At 38.6% G+C, this 9,937-nt stretch overlaps 1 long non-coding RNA gene across 1 annotated transcript; it reads left to right on the forward strand.

Annotated features, from left to right (window-relative positions):
- The first annotated feature begins 5,754 nt into the window (after nt 1–5,754).
- Nucleotides 5,755–7,228, forward strand: LOC131612212 (uncharacterized). The gene is made up of 3 exons (XR_009287320.1): nt 5,755–6,171; nt 6,246–6,356; nt 6,623–7,228. It is a non-coding gene; the product is annotated as an uncharacterized LOC131612212 (long non-coding RNA).
- The last annotated feature ends 2,709 nt before the right edge of the window (nt 7,229–9,937 follow it).

The following is a 9,937-nucleotide window of genomic DNA, read 5'->3' on the forward strand; positions in this document are numbered from 1 at the left end:
TTGTTCCTCCAAGCATTCCTTTCTTGGCATACCTTGTTTAATGCCGCTTGCAGTTTTTCAACATCGGTGGAGAAAAGGTAAATTGGTTCCCTTAGGGGAATAGGTTCTTGATGTTGATATGGCATCCTGAGCTTGAATGCTCTGACGCGTACCCATTGAAGGTAAGGATCCAGGGAGATGCAAAGATGTTTTCCTAACAATCTTCTCCCTTTGCTGTGTACAAGACGCCAGGCTTGGACAATTTCCTTCTTCAGCATGTTACCATGATCGTCGATGTTCTTGAAGAACAGACCCTCCAATTGGATGTTACTTGGAATATTTTTCATAGGATAGCCGTATTGACGACGGGCTAAAGCTGGATTGTAACTAATTCCTCCCTTAGTTCCAATAAGGGGTACGTTGGGGAAACTTCCGCAACTGAAGATGATCTTGGTTTCGTCGTTGTCAGGACTACACCAATCAATGTCTGTATGAGTGAGAGATATAATTTTCTGTGACCAGTAAAGGCCATCCCTCATGTTCCAGAAAGTGCTAGACTTCGGCAGGTGCGAAACGAACCATTCGTATAACAACGGTACGCAGCATGTGATTAATCCTCCTCGCTGCAGGTTTCTTGAGTGCACAGAGTGATAAGCATCCGCAAGCAAGGTTGGAACTGGATTTCCAATTAAGAAGATCTTAATTGCGTTGATGTCGACGAAATCGTTAATGTTAGGGAACAAAAACAATCCGTAGATAAGCAAAGCCAAGACTTCCTCAAAAGCGCTCATATCTTGGATGCTGACGAAGTACCGAGCTTGATCAAACAGGAATTTAGAGGGTAATCCTTGAATTCCTCCTCTACTCACCATATGAGTTCTGATGTCGACTACGTTCAAAGGAGTAGTTGCAGCAATGATAACGTCATCAGGATTCTTTTCCAAACCGGAGTACGGATCTTGCGCGTACACGGGTATCTCAAACAGACGAGAGTACTCTTCCAACGTAGGCATGAGCTGATAATCTGGAAAGGTGAAGCAGTGATACGTTGGATCGTAAAACTGCACCAAGGTGGGAAGGATCCCATCCACCATGTTGGTATTGAGCAAAGGCAGAAGTTTTCCATACTTCTCCTTGAAAGCCTGGGGGTTGACCACCAGTTTTCCGAGCTTTCCCAGTTCCTCGACCTGGGGAATCTTGAAGGTGTATTTCCTAGCTCTCTTTCTCCCATAATCCATGGTATAGATCCTTAAGTCCTTTCTCCGTTTCTCTCTTTCTCTGAAGTTCAAAACGTTCGTTATTTAGTTTCCTTGAAAAAACGACTCGAAAAAGACTCTTTTTGTTTTTAATTGTTTATTAATGAATGATGCATGAATGCACACACAAGAGTTTTAAACAAACATGGCGTTGAAGGGTATAGTGGTCATGAAGTCAAAACGCAGATCCCGCCCCAATGGTAAACTAAGGTTACGGATTTTTGTACCTGTAGAACGGGTTCTAGGGGTCTCAGAGTTTTTGCTCAACCTTAAAGATACGTTGATTGGTATCTATAAGAGAGTTTTCTCTGAGTGTAGTATCTGCGTGACAATTACTTCCGTAATCACCGCTCTACGTCCTAAAAAAGGCTTTAAGTGGGGTTAATGTGTTTCTAGGTCCTCCTGGTACAAATCAGTCTCGGAATGCAGTGGCGCAGTTAATCACAACCAGCCAGGCAAATCCCAAGAGTAGACTTGGAAACCAAGATTAGAGGGCCTTCACCGGGAAGACATCCTCCATCCTATCTTATGTTGCACTCAAATCCGGGTATAGGATTTCTCACCACAAGGGGGAATCAAGCCCTTTCCCGATACAGAATAAACAAAATAAACAAATATATATGCAACAAACACATGATATGACACAGAGGTTAGGCAGGACCTCTCTTGTTTGAGGGGGAATTTGGCATCCCTAATTCCTCATTGGGGCTGGACCAGCAACAGGTCAACCATTGGTTTGGATGAAAAACCAAGGTTTTGAACACTTATATCCCCAGCAGAGTCGCCATTTTTCTGTGGTGGTCGTTTTCTTTTACCTCCCCGTTTCACTTGGGAGGACGGCACGCTAGACCCTTCACGCGAAATTTGGAAGGAGAATGCGCCCGTGGTGGGATGAATTTTATTTCAGTTCTTCCTACGATATCACACGAACTTTCTTATTTGTCCTACGAGTAGGAAAGGGGAAAAAAGATCTCAACTAAACCCTAGGAGTTTGCTAAGTGTGGGGATTTACACCTAGACTAGAAATTCTGGAGTCCGGGAGGTCGGTTATACATAGGGAAGTGTTTAAACACCCTACATATCTGTAGTACTCTACAGGAACCTTCTCTGTGTCATTGTGTTTGTGTTTATTGCTAATGATTGGGAAAGTTTCTCCTTTGTGTTAGGAGAAGGAATTGAATTGATTGAAGAAAGACAGACAGATAGACAGACTGACTATTTTTGGTATTTTATTAGCTCGCTGAGATTCCTTGTGAACCTCATGCCTACATATCCCTAGTGGAAGTCAGAGCTTAATGTAGTTCGGGGAACTAACTAGGGAAATTAATTGTTTTTTGGTGCCTTGCTTGAAGCTCAAGGTTGAAGCTTGGAATTAAATCTCTGTTTACAGTAAAGAGACATGAAATTATCTCTACAGAGAGGTATTTGTACTATTCTACCACAAACATTTTGAAAGAGTGACAGAATAACTGGATTCATTTCATTCAAGAGGGGGACCTTACTTGGGTGTACAAGTATGCCAGTCAGATGCCTCTTAAATGAAAGAAAAATGCTCGTCCAAATTAGGGAAAGTGTACAAGTCTGGGGATGTGCCAGAGCATGTCTTTCAGAGTCCTAAATGGGAGACTTTGATTGAAATTGAAATTGAAATGTTTGTTTGTTTGAATGTGGTAGAGTAGTAAAAAATATCTCTCTATAGAGATAAGCTATGTCTATCTACTGTATGAAAGATTTGACTTTAGCTGGCTTGTATGAGGCCCAAGCTTGAGGCTTTTTGATTGATTAATTAATGTATTATTTGACTCTGGGAGATGGCTCCACTGGGGGTTAATTACAGGGTATTTTTGTGTTCTGTACAAAGCCCAGAATTGAGGCTGACTCTGTTTAGGGAGACTCTATTTGTGTGCCTTGTACAAAGCCCAAGGTTGTGGCTGACTGTTGAGGATAATTGAATGAATGACTTTATTTTATGTGCCTTGTACAAAGCCCAAGGTTGTGGCTGACTCTAGCTAGGGAAAACATTATTTTCTGCCTTGTACAAAGCCCAAGGTTGTGGCGGACTCTTAAATGAATTAAGTATGGATGACTATATGGGGAAAAGATCCTAAGTGTTAGGAATCTTTGACACATGAAAGATATGGTTTATCTGCCTTGTACAAAGCCCAAGGTTGTGGCTACTGAGTGATGAAGAACTCACTGGGGGAGACTCTATTATCTGCCTTGTACAATGCCCAAGGTTGAGGCTGACTCTTGACAGGGGAGTTTTATTGTTTGGGTGCCTTGTATGAAGCCCAAGGTTGAGGCTAACTGTTTTTGTTGGTTTTAACTCTACTGGAGATTAAAAAGACTGTTTTTCTTTTGGAAGCTAACCCTTTCCAGGGATTTTGATTCAGCTGGTGAATTTGTCTATTAAAAGACTGACTTTTATCATGTTTTTTTTTGGAAGCTAACCCTTTCCAGGGATTTTGACTCTTTTGGGGAAATTGTTACCTAAGAGAATGAAGTCTATTATTTATTTATTAATTTTGGAGGCTAACCCTTTCCAGGGGTTTTTTGTTGAAATGAAGGAATGGATTGATTTTAAATGACTTTGGAGGCTAACCCTTTCCAGGGAATTTAAGATTGAAAAGTGGATGGCAGAAAGATTATCTAGTGGAGACTCTTTGTTTAAAGCCCAAGATGAAGGCTGACTCAATGCTGAGGATGACCAAAACATAGATCCTAGACTCTACTAAGGAGGATTGATGAAGATAAGGGTGACAGAGACTGTCCATGTCTCTCATTCCAAAAATGTACTCAATGTGAAATTGAGACAAACTTAGCTCGTTTAAAGTCTGGTTTAAATTGGAAGAAACTCACCAGGGTAGGCTAAAAGGTGACTAAAGACCTGTTCCTATGTTTGTAAGAAACCTGATGGGTCCTTGTATACAAGCTCAAGAGGAAGCTGGAAATGCTTTTAAGAAGCCTGTGGGTCCTTGTACAAAGCCCAAGAGGAGGCTAATCGAGGGTCCTTGTTATAGCACAAGAGAAAGCTTATGTGGTTTTGAACTTATTTTGGCTCTAGGCAAATGGGTAAGAGGTTTCACCGGGAATAATTCCTCTTTGGGTGGATGTGTCCTATTACTTGGATTCTAAGGTTTTTGCCAAGATGTTTCACCGGGAATAATTCATCTTGGGGGTTTGAACTACAGATCTCTAATTAGGAAAGAGCCTTCACCGGGAAGACATTCTCAATCCTAGGTCATATTCCTATAATATATATATAGTTTAACTGTCCTAAGGTTTATACTCAAACGCAGTTCTAAACTAATATATGCACAGTTTATATTTGACAGTAATTTAAATAAAGACTGTAAATTGAAAGCTTGTAAAGCCTAACCTGGATGGAGTGGAGGCCATTGAAGAAGTATGTACAGAGCCTCAACAGTAATTGGTGGATAATAGTTGAATGTACTTTATGATAAACAGTTAATGATTTTTGAAAACAGAAGAAGTGAAGATGGACAAAGGTCACATAGGTATCTGAAGAGTTTCACCGGGAATAATGCCCTTCAAATACCAGAAGAATGTTTTGAAAACAGAAAGAAGATTTTGAAAATACAGTTTTGAAAACAAGCTAAGAAGAGAAGGTGTTTGGGACTTACACTCTATTAGAGGCCCAGCTTAAAAATGATTTACTGTTTATGAAAGCAGATGATTGAAATACTGTTGTGAAAACAGTTGATTGAAAACAGGCAAGTAATTCCTTTGTACAGTTATGGAGTTTTAGGCTTACCTCGAAGAATGAGAAATTGGATTTCTGAGTTTGAGGTGTTACCTTAATCCTCAAATGATATGCTTAGAGTAAATTGGGATCTCAACAGTTATTGAGCATCCACACCAGCAGAAAAGAACGTCGGATAAACTCACAGCTTACAGCATTCCGTGATCACTCAGTAATTGTTTAAGGACTTCTACAGCAAATGGAAGACCAAACAAACAGACAAAATCCAGAGAACAACAGAGAAATAATCTCGAAGTCTCGGATAAAGTGAGAAAATTCGAGTAATGTGCAACAGTAATCAAATCAAAATTTAAATGATTAACTACACAAAAATTATATGAAAACATCAAACTTAAACAAAATTAATATAAGAAAATATATTTTTTGTAGTTTCATGTGAAAATATTTAGAAAACATAAAATTAAATATGTATCTAATATATTTTTTTGGCATTTTTAATAAGGATTAGAAAATTAAACTAAATCCTATATTAAATTAAAATACTAAGTCTTTTTATGTAAAACTATTTTCTAAAGAAAACTTAAAAGAAATAGTTAATAAAAAACCTGAATAATTGGGCCAGGGGTATGAAAAACGAATTGGAAGGTGTAGGCCCAAACGTTAAAAAGCTGAACAAAATAAAAAAAGGAGGACCGGACCGGGTCGGGTCAGTGTGACCCGGATCCATCACTTAACAAAACAAGGTTGGGTTTTGAAAACCCTAAGTAATAGAGAAAGAGGCAGCAGTGCTTCTAACTCTCTCTTTCACTCGTTTACGAAGAACAAAAACACAAAATGGAAGAACCGAGAATTACTTCCTCTCATCCTCTCGGTTGTTCTCTCTTTCTCTCCGATGCTCTCTGTTCTCTCTTGCTCGCAAACAACAAACAATAACAGGTTCTCGATTTTCCTCTTCTCACAGTGAACAACAACGACGGCTCAGCTCTCTCTCGGTTGCTCTCCGCTCACAACAACAACGAAGCCCTCAAACATCTCGCGGTTCTCTCTCTCGTTTTCTCTCTCGGCTAAACAACAAGGGAGCTCATGTTTCACTTACTCAGTGAACAACAACAGCAGCGATAACTTGTGTGTCAACCGAGTTTCACTTACTCAGTGAACAACAACAACGGTTGAGTGATAACAATTATCAATCTTGGATTCTCATGGCTCATGGTTAGTTTTTAATTTAAATTTCTTCTTTTTATGACATAGCAGCAAACTAATTATCTCTCTATTTTGATTTTCAGATGATGAACAAAAACAACATATTTTGCAGTAACAATTAGTAGTAATACCGAGTGTGAGAGCAGAAACGACTTACCTGCGGCGAGGAGACGTTCGCCGGATTATTGTTGAAGGTACGTGCTTTGATTTCTACTGCTTCTGGAAAACTTTATTGCAAACTGTTGTTGCTGAATTTTTGAACTGCTACTGCTTTGTTGAATGATGTTGTTCTGAATTTGTTGCAATTTGTTGTTGTTGAGTGATTCTGAACCGTTGTTGTGTTGCTGAATTTTTGCTTTGTTGGTGTTGATGCTGTCCCGAATTGTTTGAATTGTTACCAACAGTTTTGAAATTGTTGATTGTAACAATTTTTCTCTAACAACTTTGCTTGTTGTTGTAGGCTTTTGATGAAGGTGATGCCATAACACCTCTTTGGATTGTGGGAGAACTTGAAGATGGAACTTCAAGTTGTTGAAAGCTTGAAGATGAAGAACTTCAAGTAAGGTATGAAGAACCACTACCTTTTCACTCTTTCTCTCTTTTTTTGTAGAATAACACTTAGAAGTATGAGAATTCTATGTGTTACTCTTGCCCTCTTTTTTCGTTTTTTCCCTTTGTGTGTCTCTCCTCTATTTATAGAGGAAAAAGTGAGGGATAATTTTGGTCATTTTTGCACCCAAGCTTAGTCCTTAAGCTCACTTAGTTACTAAGTTTTCATCATTGCAAAGAATATTCTTTCCAAAATAATCATTGCCAAAGTTCCTTAGTTGTTAAACTTTCTTAATGGCCAAGTATCACAATTTGTGCACATGGAGGAATATGCACATGGGATGGAAATATCTTCATAACTCTTGCAAGAAAGTTCCACGACATAGCATTGTTTTATGTCATAAAGTTAGCAACTTCAATGTGTAGTAGTTATGATATAATATATATCTTCCTTTGACTTTTTGACTTTTTTCTTTTTCCTTTTTTCCTTTTTTTTTCGGAAAAACATGGCCTCCATGTGGGCTTTGGGCTTTTGAATTATTTATTTGACTTTTGCTAATTCCACCCTTTTTGTTTCTTTTTCATGTTGCATGAGAATTCTTGAAGAAAGCATGGAGAAACTTTAATGAAGAATGGAAACTTGAAGATGGAAGAATGAATTCAAGAATGTCTTTGTATTTTCTTTTGTTCATGTAATTTCCAATTGAATTCCAACTTTAGGAATTGTATGAACTTGAACTTTGTATGAATGGAATGATGTAATTCTTGAATTTTGGATGAAACCTTGTAATTTGTTTAGAAATTAGAACTTGTTTCATATAAAAGAACATCATTTGTAATGTTTGAATTTCCTTTAGAATTCTTTGAATGAAATTGTATGAATCATGAATCTTGGATATTCTTTGAATGAAATTTTGAATCTTGCAAATTCAAATGAACCATGATAAATCTTGAATGGAAATTCCTTGAAGTGATTTGAAGAATGTCTTTGCACCAATGAATTTGAAAAGATATTGAACTTGAAATTCTTCAATTCATGGTTTTAGACCATACTTGAAATAATTTCTTCAACAAAATGGATTAAAAGATATTTCTTGCAACTTTTGATTAAATTTCCATGAATGATCAAATAATCCATATGAATCAATTTCTTCACCATGAGCAATCCACGTGCCCAAAAACCATGGAATAAATCTTAAACAAGTCTCTTAAATCAAACCAATGGTAATGGCGCTTTTAAATGAAAACTTCCATGAACACGAAATTTTCTTTCAAAGAATGAGTGAACGAATGAGATCTTGATCACGGCTTCCAAACCGATCAAGAAACATTTTTGAATTTGACGCCTAGGATGTGACATCTCAGGGGGGTCAAAAATTAGGGTATGACACAAGCAATCGATTGCACTGTGAAAAAATGGCATTTTGCGCTTCTGGTTCAGTGAGCAATCGATTGCACACCAGTGCAAATCGATTGCACCTGACAGAAAATCATCCTTTTATTGTTTTGACCATAACTGGAGTTTCGTAACTCGGAATTAGGCGCCGTCGGAGGCATTGGAAAGCTAACAGAAAGGGCTACGAGATGCCTAAGCTTCCACAACCTTAGCATACTTTTAAGTATTAATTAAACCCATGTGAATATTCTTGTATCGTGGTTACTAAACGATAATGCTCGAATAATTGATTCTTTAATCATTCTAAGGGCCTTGCTGCCCAAATGTTCCTTCAATTGGGTTGTAGGGATCATGGAATGAGTGGTAATGTAAATCAAGTCATCCACGTACACTAAAGATGTTGAGGTCTTAGAGCTTGTGAAGCTAAGCATGTGAACCAAGAGGCGAGGAGGTCTTATAACTTGGTGCAACTTGCGTACGTCAATTAACAAAATATGGATATGGTAAGCTGAGCCTTAGGATACCTAAACTAAGATATATGAACATATTCTAGTATGATATTTCCTATTTCCTATCAAGCGACTTCTTTTGAAATTCTACAATCTAATGGTGTAGTAAGTATGAGACGAGGGGTTAGAGGACAGACAAAAGGACAGTAACTGCGAGTAGGCACGTTACATACATGTTGGCTACTTCTTGTGAAGAAATTCCAAGGATGCCCCTGTGCCACATGTATTGCAGGCATTCTTGGGCTTTGGTCTCGGGAATGGGTCGGCTCCTTAGTTCAGGAGTTATTCTCCGGGGATGAACTCCCGAGGATGTGTACCTCACCTTCTCCTTTTGTTGTTTCCTTATGGGTGAATTTCTATGTGAGATTTGGACCCAGGAAATTGGACGAGTTGAATCGTTGTAGCGATTCAAGTTTGGTTCCATGGTTCTCTATAGTCATATGAGTTACTTACCATGTAGATTGAAAAGGTATGATTTGGGGTCTTGTTTCGAGGGCAGATAGGAAGGTAAACCCGGAAGACCAGACCTTGAGGGTAGCTCCCGACAGAAGGTTGGCAGGTAAAACCGGAAGACCTATTCTGGAGGAAACATGTACCTAATATCCGAACATGTGATATATTCTCAGAATATCTAATCGGATGGTCAGTGGACATTTAATCATGGTGCTACGAGTTGACATGCTTTCCTGTACTGGATAGTGATGAAACCTTAGGATCTGTCATGGATTTGTAGTTGATGTATATACCATGTAGAGCCGAGAGAACCCATAAGATAGGGGAACTCACTGAGATTTAGTAATCTCACCCCATTCATCTTATTATTTTTCAGGTACCATGCAAGATTGAGTTTTGCTAGATGCTTGGATCAAGAGCTTTTGACCGGATGTCGTGAAGACTGTGCTTGATCTTTTCTTCCGCTGTGTATTATTATCATTGTGTAGACATATCAATTGTATCCATCTTCGAGATGATTTTGAAATGTATACACTTATGTTATTATTCCTGACTTTTTTATGTACTTAGTACCAGTTATTAGTATTCTACTGATATGATTCTAGACACATATTGGTAGGGTATTACAGTTGGTATCAGAGCAGGTCGACCCTCGACCTAGCCGTGAGGCATCATTAGAAAATTTCTTTCTTCCTCACAAGTGTGTGTTGCTGGCTCGATTCTACGGTCACGTTATTCATTTGATGAACTTGATCAACTCATCAACGTGATAGGCAGGATTGCGGCAGAGCCGCCACGAGGACGCGTTAGCCCGTAGTAACTCATGTAGTAACAGAAGTGCAATAAGGGATTGTGGAGAATTGTCGGA

This window comes from Vicia villosa, linkage group LG6 (assembly GCF_029867415.1).
Source record: "Vicia villosa cultivar HV-30 ecotype Madison, WI linkage group LG6, Vvil1.0, whole genome shotgun sequence".
Classification (NCBI taxonomy): domain Eukaryota; kingdom Viridiplantae; phylum Streptophyta; class Magnoliopsida; order Fabales; family Fabaceae; genus Vicia; species Vicia villosa.